The following is a 22,135-nucleotide window of genomic DNA, read 5'->3' as shown; positions in this document are numbered from 1 at the left end:
GTATGATAAATGTAGAAAAACCAGATGTGGAATCCCATATAACACCATGTTAAACGCTTTAAAGTATATCTTTCCCCAAAGAAGCTTCATGGTTTTCTTTCTTTCTTTTTTTTTCCCCCTTAGCTCTTATTCTTGTCATTCTGACTGTAGCTTTGGCAAGCCTCATAAGGACCAGAACAAAAGAATTGATGGAGATTCTATTTTTGCACAAAAAGAATAAAATCTTGTAGTGGGACCCATGTTTAAGCCAGAAGCCTCTTTATTTTAAGGTTATGAAGAAGCAAAATTCTGACAAATGCCACACGGCGCTTCTCTGTGGGCCATCTAACCATGCTCAAGAAGAACACACGCTACCCACCCTCACCATCACTAAGGAAACGTGATGGAGAAGCACAGTTGCTGAGATGGGAGGTTTTTATTAATTTCCATCAGTTTTTCTACCTGTGTTCCTCTCCCAGAAAACGTTAGTAACATTCAGGGCCAAGTTAGCCTTCATTCTACAAATATATCCATGTGTTACAACAATATGCTATACAGGGGAAATGTGAACGATTTTATTAATAAAAGTAAACATAAAATTTAAAAAAGAAGTCAGCACAATGCATCTGGAGACCATGAAGCTCCAAGTTCAGAATCATGAAGTGTGAGATCCCCTAGGGCAAAACATTGATTCCTAGCCACATTACTAGAGAACATGGCACATTGATGCTCAGCATTGGTTAAAATACATGATCAGACTAAGAAGAAGGGAGAGATATTAGGTCATCTCCAAAGATGGACTGTGGGAAAATGACATCATAGTCTTTCCTGCCTCCCACTCAATGTTGGTGCTCTCTAATTCTTCATTCATTCCCCCTCAACAGGTCGACACAGGGGCACACTGCCAAGATATCTCTTCTTCCATTATGAAATTCCACAGGCTCCTGTAATGGCTTCCTTTATATGTCAGATTGAGTTGGCCCAGTTGTGAAGTCAAACACAACCCTTGCCATGGTTGCAAAGTTCCTTTAAAAAGTTAACTTTGAAAAATCCCTTTAAGGAAAAAAGATTATCCTCTATCATGTCATAGATCCACCCAATGTTACATGATGGCTTTAAGAGAAATACGACTGTGACCATGGCACCCAAGTGGCAGAGAATCTGCTCCTAGACTCTCTTTGAACTCAGCTTCCACATCAGCTCCTCCCAAATCCCATCCTACAGATTTAAAGTTGCCACTTCACGTCATATGACCTCCAATTCCTCAAAGTAAGTCAATCAACCAGTCTCCTCTCTTCTCCACCAGATCCCCCCACCACCCCTCCCCTCCTCTTTCTCTCCCACAGAGTTGGTCCTGTTTTTTTCTGGAGAACTTGACTAATGCATGGGTATCATTGAAGGTGACTACTAATGTCTGTCATTCCACCATTTTTCCATTCTACCATCAAGTCCGAGATAGTCTGTGTCTGAAACACCATCTCTAATTAATCATATAGACCTCCTATAGCATGATTGGTCCTCCCTCACCATTGCAGATTTCACTACACCCCTTACCCATGCCAATTAACCCACACACATTACTTGAAGCCCCTCTATAGGCCCTACATGATTCAAACTCAAATTTATCCTCAGGAGAGAAGTGTTGCAGTTGTTCACTTTGATATCCCTCTCCTTACCACATCTCCATATGGTACAAATGATCTCTGCTGACTGAGGCTTACCAAAAATAAAAAAAATAGAAATCTAGGACATATTACTTCAATATATGCTCACATGTTTCTCTAACAAATGAACAGCATATCACAGATGCCCCTGGAGCCTGAAGATATTAGATTGCTGTCTTTAAGGGGGCAAAATTAAGCTGACCGTACTAATATTGGGGAAATCCTGCAATATTAAATTTTTAAAAGATCCTGCTAGGATTCATTTTCATCAAGACCCACCAAACATGTGCTTGATTTTGTGTGTTTGTCATATTTGTCAGTACTGATAGACTGTGAATCTATCAGTGTGTACATTAGCCAGGATGCGCTGAGCAGCTAGCTTAACATGACCCCAAGACGTGACGCTGCCTTGGCGTTTGCAGAGAGTGGGCTCCATATGCCCGTCAGGCAGATATGATTGCACTGGTTTGCTGCCCTAAAGCAGAAACAGTCACAAGGGTGGAGGCCCAGCCACAGCCTCTGACTGTGACGTGGCAAGTGTGGCAGACAGAGCAGGTCCCACAAGCTCTCACATGTGAATAAAAGAAAGACAACAGAAGCCGGGAATGGCCTGCACAATACTGCCCCTGCTCTCCAAAATGATGCTACTTGAAACCTGCAGAATCTCCTTACTTTAATCCTCCCTACAAATTGCCCACAGTGAAACTGCTTATGGTAGCAAGCTACTTAACAGCTCCAATGCTCCTCCTAATGACAGAATAAAGAGCCCCATGCTTCTCGGGCTGATAGTCTCTGCTTTCTTTCCTGACGGAATTGTGAATTTTCTTTCCTCGCCCCGATTATATCCCTTATTCAAGACTTGCTTCTTCTCCAGGAAGCTCTTCAGTTATTCAGGTCAGTGTGGTTGCTTTGTCTCTGGAAATCTGCTGCATTTATACCATAAAGAGCACATAATTGCATACTGTCACACTGTGTTTAACTGATTAATGTGTGTGCGCTTGTCTTAATAACATCTAAATCATAAACTCCTTGAGGGCAAGGGTCTATAGTCAAAAGAATGCCATATTAAGAATCAACCTAGCCCATTCTGCCGCTTACTTATGTGTTACCCGTGGGCAATTTACTTAAGACATATTTTAGTTACATGGAAATATCAGATATATCCTGGTGATCTCTGAGAGTTTCTGAGGATCCAGCTACTTTTTTCTGTACTGTTGGAAGTACTTTAATAATTAAAAAAATATGTAATTTTGTGATCATTTAATGTTATTAGTATATAGAGAAAATTGCTAATACTATCTGCCTCATATAGATACAGGGCTACATAAAGTTGTATATGATACATATATCTAATGAGTACACTTACTGATTTATATAAAATGTAAACAATCTACCTGGGAGGTGGTATTAAAGGAGTGGAGTGGCAGCTGAAGAGATTGCTCAGTGATGATTAGAAGTAAGCTGCTGTTATTTCAGAGGACCTGGGTTTGTTTGCAACACTCACATGAGGCAGCTCACAATGGCCAGTAACTCCAGCCCTAGGCACCAGCACCCTCTTCTGGATTTCTGCAGGCACTGCACTCACATGCACAATGCTACACACAGACAAAATAATGCTACACACTGGCAAATAATTATTTTTTTTTTAACTTAGCAACATATTCTTCGACTTTTCTGGTTTAGTGGCTTGAAAACGTCTTGGACATCCTCAGCTAATTTTTAAAGGTTAGAGGCTAATACTTTACAGAGAGGATCCCTGATAATTATTCAATGCGTAAATAAAGAATTCAATTTGAAAAATAATTCATTGCCGTTATCTTCAATGATATACAAACCATAAAAAAATGACAGGGAGGGAAAAAAAAACTAAGATAGTTTACAGACTAGAAAGCACCCAAGTCAAATGATGGGAGAAACTAACATAATATGCATCCGGCACCAAGGAAACAGGGGTCGTTGTTGGAAATAGAGAATTACATTGTCTCCATTCTCACTTCCAAGAGAGAGCAATTGGAGATTATATGTTACATTCAAAATAGAAAATTGTATGAGTGGCGCAGGATGCCCTTTGGGGGAACGGCTGACAAAGCTCAGTGTCACTGTGGCTTTCATCTCCAGACTCAGTTAAAGGTCAAGAACATAGAGCTCGTGTTCAACAAGGACGCTCACAATGGGACCGGACGCTCCCACAGACGGAGCACAGAGCTTCCTCCACAATCTCATCAGGAATCCCTCTTGTGCCATTATTCACATCAAATATAAAGTTGAAAATGGCAGCCATGCAGCCCTAGAGTAAGGGTCTGATCTCATTCAATTAAGGGGAAATAGAAATGAGACCTTGTGTCTGAGACACCTGCAAGAAGACAGATGTGCCGGAAAAGACCACAAAGGTTCTGAAGAAATAAATGACTGCACAGAGACAGAAGTCCTCGAGCCCCTGCACAAGGACAGTGATCCCAATATATTCAATTCACTGCAGAAGACCTGTCTGTAAACAAACACACAATATAATGCAAATCTCTTGTTAAAAATATTAGTCCTGGGCCTGGACTGTTAGATCAACAATTAAGAGTGGATGGTGCTCTTCCAGGGAACCTGAGCTCAGTTCCAACCGCCCAAGGTGCACATCTCAGAACTGCCGGGAACTCCAATTGGAGTAAACCAGACACTCGATACTTGCCTCTGATAACACCCACAGATACATGGCATGTACACGCAGAGACACATAGACACACAAACACACAATGCACACATGCCCATAAAAGTAAGTCACTTATAAGTGCTAGTTGCCATATAGAGATAAAGGTTCTGAGCCTTGTAGGAGGTTAAGCCTTCAAGCAGAGATGGTACCAGGGATGCTGCCTCAGACTGACCGAGGGAAAGCAGAACCATGGATTTTCTGCCTTGCAAAAGATGCTGCTGCCAAGATCCCCATGAGCCTCCCTGTGGGGACCACCAGCAGAAAGCCATAGATTTTTATAGCCATCTGGTTACACACTGACTTTATATTTGAATTTAGTGCGCACATGCTGAGTGCCAAGCACCATGCTGCCCAGAGCCATTAGTATTTATTTATCTTTTCTAGCTCATAGACTCAGTGACCAAGATTATAGATCAGTTGAGGAAACCAATTGCATATAAATAAGTAGCATGTTACAAGTAATTGTGGTATAGTATAACGTGTGTGATACACCAAGACTCAGGAAATAGGATTTGTTCCATTCTACAGAGTACAAAATTGTAGACCAATGACAAAAGTGCATGTCAAAAAAAAAAAAAGCCAGTGTGATCAATATCAGAGAGATAACTTCATTCGGTAGGTCCTTTGACTCAAATTCAGAATGTTTTCAGTGAAAGAACTCTACCCTGCAGCAAATGATCAGCTTCTAAATGACCTCTCTAGGCTTATTTGTGATGCCTTCATTACCTTTAGTTGTCAAAGCAAAGAGCACAGGCTGAATCTAGGACAATAGAAGTTCATTGTCTTGTAGTTTTAGAAGGTGTGAAGACCAGCAGGCCATCTGATTTAGTCCCAATGAGAGAACCCTTGCTGGCTGGCAGCCTTGGTTCCTCACATGATAGACAGGAACAGAGTTTTCTACCTAATTGGTCATAGTCCTGCAAAAGTAGATCTTTGTCCTCGCAAACTTTAACTTTAAACAATTGGATTCATCCAAGTCTATCATGGTGAAACAATAAGTATATTGGGAGTTAGTTGCAGGAGCATGAACATCTCCACAACCTTGTCACTGTAAAAAAAAGTACCAGCCTGATGGCTCCCCTGCCTTTAATGCCTGCACTTAGAAGGATGAAATGGGTGGAGTCTGCAAGTTTGAGACCAACCTCATCTGCCAGTCAGAGCTACAGAGTAAGACTCTGTCTTGAAAATTAAATCAAAAGGTAGATAGGTGAATGACAGGTAGATAGATAGATAGATAGATAGATAGATAGATAGATAGATAGATAGATAGATAGATAGATATTGGTGGGCATATAGATAGATAGATAGATAGATAGATAGATAGATAGATAGATAGATAGATAGATATTGGTGGGCATATAGATAGATAGATAGATAGATAGATAGATAGATAGATAGATAGATACATACATACATACATACATACATACATACATACATACATAGATGCATAGTCAGATAGATACATAGAAAGGTATATAAACAGATATATAGATACACAGACAGAAGATAGATCTGCCAGCATGGGCACCAACGCACAAAAGGTGTATCACTGGAGTCTCTCAGCCATTTGTAGGCAGATACACTGCTGCTGGGTTTCTCCTCTCTAAGCCATTGTTCCCTGCTTCTCTAACTTAGGGAAGTCTTCTAATTTTCCAGAGATTTGTGAGTGTTTAAGTCTCTTGTGATTTCATGAGTCTCGGAGCTTGCCCCTTCCTTCACAAGGAAATGTTTCAAATTGGATATAACAATAACACACAAAGACAATATTGTGAGTGAAGCCTTCCCCTTCAGAGTGGGGAAATGCAGGAAGGCAAAATTAATCCTCAGCAATTTTCCTCTTAAGAACTAAGCACCTTTTAAAGTCTACTTACTCTGACCAGAGACAGGTTTTTGTCAGCTCTGACTTTCAATTCTTTATCCATCCAAATTACTTATCCATGACTATTCCCACATGTCCCTATATTCACGAAGGTAATCCTTAAAATTCTATTTTCTAAAATTATGTATAAAGTATGTTCATAAAAAGTTAAAGATTAAAAATACAAAAATAAGAATATGTTTAAAATGTAATGGAAAGGAAAGAGATTTTTTATGCAGACACTAATTCTATCAGGAGCACCTCCCCATCAACCTAGTAACCTCTCTATGGCCCCTGTCTCACCATTATAATCCCCCATCGTATTGAGGATTAGCGCTTCAGCACATGGATTGGTAAGGTTACAAACATTCAGTGCATTGCAATAGGATCCAAGAACATGAAACATTCATAAAACAAAAATAGGTGTGGCAGGAAAAGTGACAAGAAGGAGCTTTTGAAACCTGCAATGGTGGTTGTTGAGATAAATGGATGGGCCTGGCATGAGAAGGCTCACTATTGGCAAAGCACTAGTAGTGAAAGCATCACATACCCCCTTCTGACCCTCCGCACCTCCTTCTGATCTTATGAGCTACGTCTCTGCTTGCTGCGTCTCCCACGACTCCACAAGTGGCTAGATATGAACTTTTGCAATTGAAATAGCTCAAAGTACAAGGAATGCTATGATGAAAGATAAGAGGCAAACAGTACAGGAGCATCTGACATTTGATTAGGAAAACTCTCAGGAAGAGAGATGCAAGAAGACGAAAGGTAAGAAATAGTCAACGGGAGGGCCTGAGAATTGTTACCCCGAGCTGTCCGATAACGTGGAACTCTTAATTCAAAGGGCTTTGTGAATAATGGCCAGGGGGAGTGAAAAAGAAACATTATTTTGATATTTCAGAACACTGGCAATAAAGACGATATGCTAAGTGATTGTGATGAACCTGAAGAACAACAGTACATTCTTAGAAAATAACAATCAGACTTCAGGAGCAACCCTGGGATCCAAGGAAGGCTCAAAGCAGGAGAGTGAGCTCCAATTCTGGGTCCAGCTGTTGGACCTGTAATCTGATCTTAGGCAAGTCATGTCACTTCTGTGTGCCTCGGTTTCCTTCTCTGTAAATGGAAGGACATAAGCAGCCTCCAGTTCTATGTTTGTGATCCGACTAAATGAATCACTGTAAGAAGACTTAAAATAGAATTCATTGCAAATATCTATTAAAAAAAAAAACAAAAACAAAAACAAAACCTTCCAGCACATAGACATTGCCATTTGAGCCATTTCTGAGGAAATTACCTGCATCTTTATGTAAGTCATGCTGTGACTTTGTTAGGATGTTTTCAATAGCAAGGGACAGAAAACTGGTGACAAATTAGCATAGAAACCATACAGCTGGCTCTTGACTTCATGTGACTGAAAAGGTCAGAAGTTGTGCAAAGGCCAGGAGCATTGAGCTGCAGTGCCGAGCTGACTGCGCTTCCTGGTGTCTTTCCTGCAAACTGTTTGCAGACAAAGTTCTGAAGAGAGCAGACAACGCTCATGCTCTGAGCACAGGAGAAAAGGGATTTGGATACAAGAGTCTCCCCTTTCACAGAATTATTCCAGGATTCATGTGTCAGGGTGGTGATGTGACACACCAGGGTGGTGATGTCACATGCTGCAATGGCACTGGCGGCAGGTCCATCTAAGGGGAGAAATTTGAGGATGAGGAATTCATTCTGAAGCGTACAGCTGGGGGCATCTTGTCCATGGCAAACGTTGGACCAAACACAGATGGTTCCCAGTTTTTATCTGCAGTGAGTGACTTGGTGGCAAGCATGTGGTCTCTGGGAAGGTTAAAAAGAAAAAAAAAAAGACATTGTGGAAGTCATGGAGTGCTTGGAGTCCAGGAATGGCAAGACCAGTAAGATGATCACCATTTCCTACTGTGGACATATCTAATTCTTTTGACATCTTACTCAGCAGACCATTCCTTTGGTAGCTTGCGAGAACGCTCCTCACCTCCACCCCATCTGCTCTTAATACCCTGCCATCTCTGCTCTTACTGAAGTTATTTGGGTTTCTTAGTATCCTCGTTCCCTTCCAAGTCTGGCTGGGATTACAGAGTTAAATTTATGATTATGAATAAAAACTAAATGAGAAAAAAAAATGGAACCCGTTTTAGTAACCCTAGTTCTACCCACAGAGTGTGATGTAACTAAGATGGAATCTACCATGAAGCAGAGGGTGGATGCTTCAATAAGGATTCTGGGGAAAGGAATGGCTTCATGGACTCTGCTAGGGTAAAACTAGACAGTGTAAAGGGGGAAACTGTGAAGGGACAAAAACAATTTTGCATAACCAGACATTGAAATCAAAACACCCTGCTGATTTGGGGGATGGGAGACATAAACAGATCCCTGGGCAAAATAGCGAGGGCTACCAAGTAACCTTCAACACCAAGCCTTGCTATACGTTAAATATGGAGAGAGATTTGGCTACAAGACCATACTGAAGTGTTGTCACCTTGGACAATGAAAGAGTAGAGAATGCAGGTGAACAGGGAAGACAGCTAGGAGAGAGAGGGGGGAGAAAGAGAGAGGGAGAGAGAGACTGATGACATCATAATCTTATGAAATAGAAAGTCAAGAGTATTACTTATAATGAATGTAGCAATAAATGGATTTATGAAAGCAGTCACAGATTAACAAAAGAGTAGTATATTTTTCAGAGGAATTGGGGAATATACGTGAGCCAAATACACTAGGGTTGTGGAAGTGAACAGGAGATGTCTAAGTTGGACAGTGTATCAAGAAACAAGCATATCTCCAAGGACTTGCAGATACAGGTTACTGTGAGAGACTTTGAAGTGTCAACAGTAGCACATCCTGATGAGGCAGACAATGACAACATCCCCACAAAGCTACCTTAGAGTAAAGCAGCAGCTGCCTTCTTGGTACTTGTAGTATAGCAACATCAGCAACAGTGACAAAAGGACAGCTAACAGTCCCAGAGAGCAGCCAAGAATAGAAAGTACTAAAAGCAAAGGTACCAGAAACTAAAACGATATTGGGAGTATAGAGAAAACAGAGAACCCAAGGTTAGAGACGGTGGAAGACTATTCAGAGCCAAGGATAAGAGATGCAGGCCTGAGTACTGGAAAAGTTTCTGGAAGCTGCCAAGTCTTAAAGGTCTAAGTTCCAAACACCCAAGGCTCACGCGAGCTGCGAGGGCAGCAGTCCAGATTGCTGGAAGACTTGCTTCTGCTGGCTGCTGCCTAAAACTGCGGATGTTCCTAGTTGTCCAGGATGTTTGTTTGCACCACAAACAAAGCTGTAAGCTCCTTAATTCATTGCACCATTTAGAGCTATGGAGCCTCTGGCTTCTAAGGACAAAAGTGCCAAGTCTGAAGTTTTCAAAGCTTGGAGGTATAAATCTGAGTCTTTTAGCCAAGCTTATTCCACAGCCTTTCCCACGGCGTGTCCAGGATTCCTAACATAAGAAAAGTTATGATTTGCCTAGTCGTGATTTCTATGATCAAGGCAAGTAGTACCCAGCCAACTCACGTCTCACAGCCCTATTGTATATTCATCTATTTTTAGTAATTTTACTTTAAGGTACTCACAATTCCACAAACTCTTTCAAAAAGGAATCACTCTCAGATCACTAGATTGTTGTTGTTACTGCTCGCAGTTTTCCTGGGGGTACGCCCAATAGATAAAATTCTACATAGTTAAGGGATGTGTAAATAATGTCACAGTCAAGTTAATTAGCCTCTCAATTTTGCATAACTCCTGTTTCTCTGATCATTGTGGTAAGAACATTTAAGAGTAACTTTCTTTGTAAATTTCGAGTGTCCAAGACATGTTTGTTACTGTAGTCATCTCATTCTGTATTAGTTTCTCACAACTTATCTGCCAACATACCTCTTAACAGGTATCTTGCAAACAAGCTTTGTATATCACCTCTCAGCCCCTGGTAACTGCTATTATGGTTCCATCCTTAAGTTCATTTTAAGATTCACATGTAAATGGGGTCATGTAGTATTAATCCTTTTCTGGTTTCACATATTTCGTTTAGCATAATACCTTCAGGGTTTATCCATGTCGTTCCAAACACTGGGCTTCCCTTCTTTTCATGGATGAATAATATCTCATAGGATGTGTGTGTGCATGTGTATGTGCATATGTGTGTGTGTGTGTGTGTGTGTGTGTGTGTGTGTGTGTGTGTGTTTCCAATCATCTACATATGGACACATGGGCCATCTAAATTGTGTTGGCTCTATCGCAAATCACAAGGCAGTAAACATGAAATGGATATTTCTTGGAGATAATGACTTCATTTCACTCAGATATATTCCCAGAGGTAGAATTGCTAGGTCACATGATAGTTCTATGGTTAATTTTTTGAGAAACCGCCATACTGCTTTCCATAATGGCTGTGCTAATTGACATTCCCACCTACAGTGTTGCAAAGGGTTCCCTGTACTCCCCATCCACCCTGATACTGCCTTCTTAAATCATAGCTATCTGAACATGTGTGAGTGACATCTCTCTGGGTTTTGATTTGCATTTCCCTCTTGACTTGTGGTGGTGAGCACATTTTTATGTACTTGTTAGCCGTTTATATGTCTATTCAAGTCCCTGGCTCATTTTTTTTCCTCAGGGTATTTCATTTTCTGCTATTATGTTGTGTGAGTTCCTGATAGAATTTTGAATATTAATCCTTTCTAATGTATATGTTTCATGAATAATTTCCCCTGCTGTGTAGATTACTTTTTCATGTTGCTTATTTGGGGGTAGTTGTTGCTTTGTCTGTTTCCACTTTGATTTGGTTTAGTTTTTCTGCGGTTATCGGTGGTTTTATAACATTACTGAGAATGCTATAGCCAAAAGGGAAATTTTCTAAAGAAAGAGCCAGTCTACATAATTGGAAGAAAACAGGTACTGAAGCCACATGCATTCCTTCTGGAGAGGTTAAGTCCCTGTCAATATCAATGTCATATCTTTAGGTTGCATCTTTACCACTAGCCAGTCAAGTATGTGACGCCAGCTGACTTGCACCATTCAGCATTGCCTAGAGAGTGACGAGAAACCCATGACTATATAAAATAATTCGTCCTATTATTTGATTTTTTTTTACTAAGATTTATTTTACTTTTCAATTCTGTGTGTGTGAGGGGGAGTTAGTGCATATGAATATAGAAACTTGCAGAAGACAGTGTCAGATCTTGTGGAGTTGGGTTTAACAGGCAGTTGGTGGGGAGGTTTCCAACACGGGTAGTTGGGATTGAACTTGGGCTCTCTGAGAGAGCAGTGCAGGCTCTTAAACATTGACTCATCCCTCCAGACTCTTATACTTCTTAGGTTAGCAAACTCTATCTTGGTGGTCAGGGATAAGAAATTTGGAGTTGTTCTAGTTGTGCTCGATCTGAGCACTTTGTTTCCTACACCCTTCATATGACTTCACCACTCTAGCTACTACTGTCGGGTCCTGTGACCTTGGGCAAGTTTATTCCTTTCTCTGAGACAGCACAGTTTTTCCAATCCTAGGCTGTTGCTAAGTACAGAGGTATTGATACAAGCACTTAGCTTAGTGTTCAGAAACAGCTACCACTACCTTAATTAATTTTAGTCATACTACATTAAGATAATAAACACCACTCTCTATATATGAACTAAGCTGTGTTCTGACTTCTGCAGCAATACAGAATGGATCTACTTTTCCTGCATAGTAGCCTTTTAAAGCTGTGAGACCACAGCTTCTCTGGGCATTACATCTGGCAGATGCAGGAAAATGTAGGTACTAGGGGAATAGCTGGAGTCCTGAGAATTGAGGTCTGATATTCATTAAGCCTTTTATCAGCTGTGGATCTTCAGATAAGTGCTAAGTTCCTCTGATTTTAACTGAATTCTAAAAATAATTCTATGTACCTTATAATGGTGTAAAAAATAAAATAAAATGAGATATTATCAGCATTATTGCAGTTAGGCCTTAATCAGCACCATCATCTATTCTGCTCTTGACATGCAGGAAAGTGGCATGATTGGGCATCTGGCTGTGGCACTTAGTCATCAGTGGATATGTCATGAGTCTGATGGAGACATAACAGAGCATTCGCATTTTCTTGTTATCCACAAAATTTACCCATCTTTATCTGCTCATTTGTAGCCTTGCTTTCAGCGAAGAACTTTCTCGGAGTGTCTGGCTAACTTGATATGTTAGCCTTCCAATAGACTTTGCAGCATCTTATCAGTACAAATGATAGACTATGGTGGGGTACTGAGGGACAAGGGGTATGGAGTAGGAACAGTAAGAAACAGCCACCCACTCATAGCTTACACTTCAGTGGTTTTCAAACTTAATATTATTTAAATACTTATTATTTTATTTATCATCTAATTCAGTAAATCTGGGTAGGATCATCTCCAATTAACTATAATGTAAATGAAATTTTAAATGTCCCTGCTGTGGATTATCCATCCGCTGAAGTCATCTGTGGAGTTTAAAACACCAAAGTATAGCAGTCATTCGTAAGTGGTGTATTCTAAAGTTCCTCAGAAGATTCTCGTGCTCAATTAAAGATGAAATTTAATCAATGAGTACTTCTCCATATCTGCTTTTGGCAGGCTGGAGAATTATTTACAATAGCTATATGTTAGATTTTGAATGAGTGAATGTATTATGTATATGGCAATTAAAGGTAAAATAATAAATATCAGATAGAAACAACAGATGAGAGAGATTGATAGATATTGATATATAGATTGATATTGATAGATAGATAGATAGATAGATAGATAGATAGATAGATAGATATTGGGGTATATAGATATGGATGGATGGATAGATAGATAGATACTGATGTCTAAATATTTATAAAAGCTAGATAGCTAGATAAATATTGATAGCTGTAGATAGATAGATAGATAGATAGATAGATAGATAGATAGATAGATATTGGTGGGTATATAGATATGGATGGATAGATAGATAGATAGATAGATGGATAGATAGATAGATAGATAGATAGATAGATGATTGATAGATAGATAGATAGATAGATAGATAGATAGATAGATAGATAGATGGCAAAAAGCATCAAACTCGGTGTTCAAAATACCCAGTGAAAATCAGCTGTTAGCTGTGGAAACCCCATGGAGTCAATGAGCTAAAGTTTCTGATAGAGGACTGGACAGAGCAGAGTTCCTGTTCCCATGAGACTTCCAAATAAAAGAACAAAAACAGCCGAAAGGAACACCATCAATTCAAGGGCCTGCGAGCAACAGCAGAAGGCACTGGGAAACCTGCGTAATGATAGCAGCGGGCGCCACCGCGCCTGCGCTCCACAGATGAACTTCCTGCGGCTGGCGTGCTTTCCTTTCCCAGTGTCAACTCTGCTGGAAATAGTTTGACCTCTTCAGCTGATTCCAAGGACACCATGTTTTCAGACTTGAGCTGCCCACTCCCAGAAAATGGACCTTGGAGGACATTGTGAGACAAATGTGCTTGGGATTGAAGTGAGAGTGAGACAGATCCCCACTTCAGTGAACTCAAAGCAAGCACACTGAAGTACCCAATCAGGCTGTGAGGATTGTCACACGGGGAGGAAGAAATGCCCAACTCTGTGACGCTCCCAATACTTGGACCCACTTGTCAAAGTTGAAATCTTTTTTTTTAATGTGCCACCTCCCTAGGGTAAGTGGCATATTACAGCACTTCTGCTTGTCACCAGGCCTGAGACATTGCTGAGTATTACGAATTCTCTGCTCAGCTCTCTCCAGGTGGGGAAAGTAATTCTAAAATATAATTTTCAGAATACAATAAAGCAGAATGCATTATATATGTATAAATTAGTAGTAGTCATAATAACAATAGGACTTCAGAAGGCACTCACCAAAATGATTTGACTTTCAGAAAGGCCAAAATAGTTTAATTTTAGGGTATATTACCACACGTACGGAGACCTGCTCAAGTGCCTTCTATTGATGCTAATTGTAGTTGTCATTCAGTGGGCGTGGCAATCAAATACTACATTTAAAGAGTGATTTAAATCATGGCTCATGTATCAGTTGGGCAACATTCTCTTTTTAAGGATTATTCATCTGCTATTTAAGTGCTAAAGAACTAAAATTGAATTGTTTCCATTTTTTTTAATTCCCAATCAAGGGACTTTGCCTTCATCTTTTCCACTTATGAAGTTTACAAGAGAGGAAAGTAAGTTAATTTTCTTTTTCTTAAACATTTGTCCATGTATGGGTATGTGCCAGTATCCCCTCTCCCAGGAGCTGGAGTTATAATCAGTTGTGAGCTACCTGACATGGAATCTGAGAATGAAATTTGGTTCCTCTACAAGAACTGTGTGAGCTCTTAGCTGCTAAGCTATTTCTCCAGCCCCAAAGATGACTTTTACAAAGCAAAAGGAAACAATACACATGTATAATGTTTAATGAATGTATCGAGATACAGTAAGCAAATATCCAAGATGTCTTATTTGTGGTGGACCAGCTCCGGAGTAGAATTTCAAGTGTTTCCATTTTAACAGGAAAGGAGAAGGAGAAGGAGAAGGAGAAGGAGAAGAGAAGGAGAAGGAGAAGGAGAAGGAGAAGGAGAAGGAGAAGGAGAAGGAGAAGGAGAAGGAGAAGGAGAAGGAGAAGGAGAAGAAGAAGAAGAAGAAGAAGAAGAAGAAGAAGAAGAAGAAGAAGAAGAAGAAGAAGAAGAAGAAGAAGAAGAAGAAGAAGGGAAGGAAGGAAGGAAGGAAGGAAGGAAGGAAGGAAGAAGGAAAGAAAGAAAGAAAGAAAGAAAGAAAGAAAGAAAGAAAGAAAGAAAGAAAGAAAGAAAGAAGAAAAACCACTCATATGAAGCAGAACAAATAGATATCAATAAATGGGAAAGCATGAGACTGACGCTAATGAACCAGGCAAGTCTGAAGGTGACGGTCACTCAGGATCCAAGGGCACTCTAGAAATCTGCCATCTCCTTGGGCATTATGATTACGTCAATGTTCTCAAGAGCCTCACAGAACTAAAACAGGCCTTCTCTTGCCATCTTCGGCAATGGGCACAGACTGCCCTATCTGTCCTCAAGACACTCAGGCACCAGGGTGGAGAAGACATGCCAACAGGAGTTGCTTACACATCACATTTTTCTTCTTGTAGACATCTGGTTTGCTTTGTGTCTGCCTCAGTCTCCTGTCCCTACTAAGACATCCTAACTGGATTCAGACTGGGACAAGAGACTGACGTGAATATTTTACACACCAAAGCAGGCCTGCCTGGCTTCCAGGTTCTCCCAGAATCCCTCAGTCCCTACTTTGCATACTCTGTTCCTCCCTATACAATCCAGACATGTTGGTCTCTTTCTTCTCCTCTTCCTCCTCCTCTTCCTCCTCCTCTTCCTCCTCCTCTTCCTCCTCCTCTTCCTCTTCCTCCTCCTCTTCCTCCTCCTCTTCCTCCTCCTCTTCCTCCTCCTCTTCCTCCTCCTTTTTTCTCCTCATCCTCCTTCCTTTTCTCCTTCTCCATTCTGTGTGCATGCACCCCCCTTCATTTTCTCTCGCCCCATTTCCCCAAGGTGACTTCCCTGGCCTTGATCCACAGGGCCACTGAATTCACCCATCGAGAGCAGCTTCTTCATTCTCAAGAATGTCCTACAGAAACTCAAAGGTTGCGAACCCAGTGGCTAAAACTCTTCATACTCCAGTACATCTACTGCTGTCCCACTGAGGAAGAGCTGCTTCCATTCTTGGCTTGCATGGTGACTGGGTCTCACCTCCTCACATCTCTTTACTCAGAGACATTTGCTTCCATTTCTAAGTCTCTCACAAGAGTGAGTATGTACAATTGATTGACTATTTCTGTTCCCCTCAAATTCCTGTGTTGGATCACTAATCCCGGTTTGGTGGCATCTAGACATAAAGTCCTTCAGGAAGGAATTGAGATATAAGGGTGAAACTCTCAATAAATTGTATAAGTGAGCCGAGAACAAAACCTCAGCCATCCATCGGATTAGCTTTCTTCCTGCCACTTAAGGATAAAAAGCACACAGGTTGTGCAAACCAGGAAGAGGAGCCTGCACCACCCAGCTCACATCCGATTTCAACTCTTAACCCGTAGGAAGGTGAGAATAGTGTGTGTGATTGGTGTTTAAACCACCAAGTCTGTGGTTTCCTATTAGAGCAGCCTGAAGTGATTAAACAGCATCTATATTGGCAGAAACTAGTTGGTGTGTAAAACTTCCGCGGCAAAGTATCTGACATAATGTATTCCCCGCGTTTTCAAACCTCTGTGCTTTAAGAATCAAGCTGGGCAATGGTTCAAATGGGCACTGAAAGAGCAAAGCAGCAGAGTGCTAAGATTCCCCCTTTCCCGTGGCTCCCATTCAGCCCGCCGAGAACACTGTGAGGAAGGCCTTGATGGCTGAACAGTACCCTCATTTGGGTAACATTCAGGGGAATACTTTTCTTGCTGATTTCCGTTTTACACAATGTGGGCTATTTTCACCAGCCAAGTTCAACTTCTGGTTCATGCCACCCTGGCTCTGAGTCTCCGCTGCAATCTTTCTTTCTTCTTGGGAAACTCCCCAGTCTTTACCACAACTATGTGTGCAAACTCCAGCCTCGCTCCTCCTGACTGCACCATTGCCTACCCTGAGGAATGCAACCCTGTATAAGCACTCCTCCCATCCCCAGCTCCTCAGGGCTCCTTTTGCCACACGCTGCCCTCCTGCCCACTCTCATGATGGGGGCATATGCATATCACACACATAATGGAAGCTTGCCAAGTAAACACTGACGATGTCAAATCAGGTAAAGAAAGAAGGCACTCACTGTTGGGGCACGTGGGAAATTACAACCATTTAACAGGAAATCAAATTAGCCCTCCATGCTGATATCTTTCATGTGCTTTAGATTTGGAGAAATGTGCAAGGCGTCTCTACATTTGAAATAATTGACAAATACAAAGCAAACCGGCCTCCTTTTCAGCAAGCTCATGACAATGTTTAGGAACTCCTTTCTGAAAGGGGAGAAGTGTGTCTAGGGAAGAGAACAGAGTAGAGAAATGGTAGGATTCAAAGATTATTTTTCTTCTTTTTGGCCAAAGAGGATTTGGAAAATAGTCTCACTCAGAAAAAAAAAATAGTTATTGATTAAAATATGAATGAGAATTGTCAGTATGTTCAATTCTTTTGTTTAATCTCTATCAGGATCTCTTGACTGTGAGTGTGTGTGTGTGTGTGTGTGTGTGTGTGTGTGTGTGTGTGTGTGGAGAGAGAGAGAGAGAGAGAGAGAGAGAGAGAGACAGAGAGAGAGACAGAGACAGAGACAGAGAGAATACAAGGTGGCTACGTTGAACAAAACTGATGACAAGATCTTGGACAGCATCAATTAATACATTTTATCTCCCTCATAGCAAAGAGATATGTATTAGCTGATCGGTACACGTGGATTAGGCTATGAACACATAATTTGCTTTTTCCATGCAGATTTTGGAAAATGTTCTTCAAAAGCCAGGCTGAGCCATGGAAAGTTTTCCAATATGATCCCGCTCACGCATCCCTCATGCATATACATCGTCACATAACTATTCATGCTGTCAGTGCGACCCAAGCCTCCCCACTCCCACACCACCTTCTCCAAGCCAGACGCACCTGCTACCCTGGGCACTAACTGCTACTGCCATGTCTTGCTGGGTAATGCCATTGTCAACCTCCCTGCCTGGCACGCGTGCCATTCTCCTGTGCTGGAGAAAGGAATGTTTAATTATTTTTAATCAGTGGACATGGCATCTTGCTAGACAGCGACACTTGGGGGATCCAACGCCATCTGCCTTCCACCAGGCGCCAGCTGCTCTAGTAGATGTCGGTAGAACACCTTAGGACACGGCCTTCCGCTGCCAGGCGCCTCTGCGCGGCTGCCACTGGGCACCATCCCCAATGTGAGGCTGACGCTTAGGCTCCTTGCCTGTCACAGTTTGCCCCTCACCCCTGCCATCCTTTTCAGGGAAGCACTCCTCAGCCCTGCTCCCAGAACATTGTCCACAAAACCCAGGGGCCTGCCAGTAATAACAAGGTGTCCAAATATAAATGTCACCCTAACCCAAATGGCCACCGAGCTTTCCATCACCATAAGTCAACCTAATGGATCCGCTGACTGCAGTCCCACAGAGTACAGCCACGGGCCTCGCAGCGGGTTTGACCCACAGAGAACAAGGGTCAGCCAGCTACTGAATGTTTAAAACAATGGGAAGGAAGCAGGGACAGAAATGCCTCTCGGATAAATCGTGGAACTGTCCAGGGTGAGCTGCACAAGTTGCTGTGACAGACCTGTCCCTTCCACCTCCTACCCTCCCGGTGGCCCCCGCAGCTCTCACAGCTGTGCCAACACTTTGCTGCAAAGCTAGGTTCCTTTGCTGACATCGCTTTATCAGCTCAGCGCGGGGAGCACTTGCCACCTGCCCAACCCCCCAGTCCAGCTAGATGGCCCAGCCTAGTTCCCCAAGGTTCCTGTCACCTCCACCCCTGCCCTTGGAGAGCACGAATGCTTGAAGAGCTGAATGTAGTCGCTCCCATCCCTTCTTTATTTTCATACAAAGTAAAAGAGATCCGCCAAGGGTGGTGGCTGAAGGGCACAAAAAGCCCCAGCTGTGCCTTCCCCCTAGTCAGTTTCACCTCCAGCAGGAAAGCAAACTGTTTTTGTGCCTGAGGGAAATTTGCAGAGCCTCACACTTTCATCCGGAGACTAAACGGACAAAGGGGAGGTCCGGTGCCGCATCTGCCAGAAAAAGGGACGTGTGAAATGTGATTAACTCAGGAAGGAGCTGGGGAAAGTCTGCTGGGGCCTCTCTAGTGCCCCTGTGTTTCCCTGGGTCAGGAGCAGGAGGGAGAGTAAACAAAAGAATTAAATAAATATTTTTTCCTCTTAACCCACATGTTAATCCAGACTCTCACATCCTTAGCACCAACCAACTCAACAGCACCGGCATTAGCCTAGATGATGAAGGAAGGCTTAGACTAGTAGAATTCTTTGCATTTGTAAAATGTGAGGCTAGGAAGGGAAAAGGTTTCAGTAGAATGTAATTTGTGCGGATAGGACGCCATTCATTGCACAGCCAAACACACCGAGCCCATCAGAGAAGCTCAGTTAATGCTATTTCTCAGGCTAAGTGCAAACCACCAGTGCCTGTAGAATTAAAGCCATCAATAGACTAGGGTTCTGCACTTACAGTAAGACAAATAAAATCCCCACTGATATGCCCGTCACTGCAGGAAGCTCTATGTCTGTTTTCAGAGCTGCTCTCTGTGAGAGCTTTGTATGGTAAATGAAGCTATAGTACCCTTGTTTCTTTGTCTAAGTAAGCAATGGCCATTTTATTTTCCAACAGTAGACGAGCTATATCAATTTTTAAAATGGATCTTTGTTTTCACCAAACTGGCTCCCCTGCTTGGATAACTTGTCTCCGGTTCAAGGTATGTACAGAAAGCAGATACTTCTTGGAATTGACTGGAGATGTATTGGATAATCTGCAGACAAATTCCAGTAAAAACTGAGTCAACTAGCAAAAGAGGAACACTCCTCTTTGTTCTGTTGATGACAGGAAAAAAGTGGGAGGGCGGGGAGAGGAAGCAATCTTCAAGACAGGAGATGTTTGAAAGGATTCTTCACATCTGAGTGAATTATTTCATCCTCTGTGGCTACGGAAATCTGTGTGCTCTCAACAGAAGAGGGGAGCAGAAGGTAGACGTGTCCAATATTGGAAACTAAACATACATTAGAAGACACACTGAGAATGAGTAGGGTAGGAGGGCCGTCAGGTGGTCGGTGCCTGCACTCAAACTTTAATGATGCTTCCTATAGGAAGACGCTGCAGGTATTTTCTGGAATATCATAAAAGATTAACATAATCAGCTGTCTAGTGTAACTGCAGCACTTTACAAAGATGGAGTTAAGGTATCATTTATCTCAGTGGGAAATACAAGTCTGAGGGAAGACACTCCATATGTCAAGACGTGAAATAATTTTCCGGGGGGCCCACTTCACTAAGCAAGAGGGTTTTGGGAGGCTGAGGTGGGTGGGTGGGTCTCACCTCCTCAGAGCTACTTACTTCAGAGGTGACAGAGCAAGTCACTCCAGGCACGGGGGAGGGGAGGGGGAGTTCTGGACAGTGATGGCTGAACATTGGTTCCATACTTCCAACACTAAGTTTATCCTCATGATTCCTCAAGGGGCATCGGGACTATGAAAGGCACACAAGAGGGCTTCCCAAAAAGCCAGCTTAACTTAGATTCACTTGTAAAGGACTACTAACAGACGCCAATATTGACCTTGAAAAGTCAAGAGTATCTGTCCCTAGGAGAATGAAGCCAGATTGCTGTTGATCAATACTCTTCTTTTTTTCTACGTGACTCAATTCCAGCCACAACGGCTCGGGTCTAGGGGACTTCCCATTAAGAATGGCTCTCTCTGGAGGGGCAAGGAGTCAATTTGTCTTAACAGAAAGGGCTGAAAGGGGCTAGTGCCTACAAGAGGGGCAATTCAGGCTCCTGGAGAGGCAGAGACAAGGAGGAACTCTGCTCTGTTTGGAGTGCAGAGAGGTTTATTCTTAAGAACGTAGATTTGTACTTGAACCAGCTTTCAAAGTTTGTGTACTTCTCCAGCACTCATTTTATGAGCAGTGTATATTCTGAGCAATCATCATACATATTCTGTAATTTTTCACTTAGAAAAATAGCTTTTGGATTTTCCTACAGCTTCTAATTCCAAAATTAGTTCAACATCTAACAGCGAATGTAGAAATATATACCCCTTTCGGAGACATACTTAGGGCTGGTATTGATTTATGCTATATCATGATTTTAGTCTTATGGGATAATCGCCTTGTCAAGGCTATATTTATTGTTGTGGCTACTAAATCACATTAATTCCTTGGTGATTATACCACGGTAAAGCATTAACAAACTATAGCAGTGACAGAATTCAGTTTTCTTCTTTAAATAAACTCAATGCAAAACTAGCCATGCCCTAGATTTCAATGGCATTCCAACTTTGTGTTTTCCTTCTGCATATCTAACCAAGCTAGGGTTGCAGCCTGCGCCTTGACAGAGATTTGAACTCTAGTGGAAAAGCCCCTTGAGGGAGAAGCAGCACTGCAGAGGCAAGTGCTAATGGCAACACAGTGCAGAAGCAAATCACCCATCAAATGGGACCACTTAGTATTACAGAAGCTTTTGCAAGAAGAGAGAAAGAGAGAGGGGGGGGAGCAGACATGATCTGATATTTAGGTTGCTTTCACTAGGAATAAGCTTTCTCCCCAGTACTCAGGGACTTCATAGCAACATGCCTAAATTCAACTTGCCTTGACACTCTCCTGGTATTTAGCATCATGAAAGTGAGAAAATGAGGGACAGCCACTGGGAGCAGGAGAGAGAATGACTAAATGTTTCAAAGCACTTTGTAGCATGTGAGCTGGAAACCAGACTCACATCCCAGCGCCCACATGATGAGAATGACGTGGTTCTGCACATACTTGGAACCCCGGCACTGAGAAGACCAGGGTCAGGGGGATGACCTCTACCTGCAGGCTGCCAGCATCCCTAAAAAGCAGGAGTTCTGGGTTCAGCTCCAGAGACATAATGTGGAAAAACGGTAGAGGAGGACACATGACACTTTCCACCGCACGTGCACACAAGCTGACACACCATATACAAACACTTGTACATCACACACACACGTGCGCACACACACACACACACACACACACACACACAAAGATGACACGGGGAAATGCTTTCATGCAATGACATATGAACAATGAGATCTTTTAAAAACATAAATGAAGCCTGCTATAAACAAACCCTGAACACAAAAGTTGACGTTCCTTTTGTGGATACAATATAGGTTTGGCAGGTAGTTCCAGGCTCTTTTTAGGCATGGTAGCTAAAAGTGGTACCTCTGG

At 42.1% G+C, this 22,135-nt stretch overlaps 1 pseudogene; it reads left to right on the top strand.

The window, feature by feature from the left end:
- Positions 7,697-8,348, top strand: Gm6074 (predicted gene 6074; annotated as a pseudogene).

The sequence above is a fragment of the Mus musculus genome, chromosome 3 (genome assembly GCF_000001635.26).
Source record: "Mus musculus strain C57BL/6J chromosome 3, GRCm38.p6 C57BL/6J".
In the NCBI taxonomy this organism is placed as follows: Eukaryota; Metazoa; Chordata; class Mammalia; order Rodentia; family Muridae; genus Mus; species Mus musculus.
This window is presented reverse-complemented; position numbering and strand designations above follow the sequence as displayed.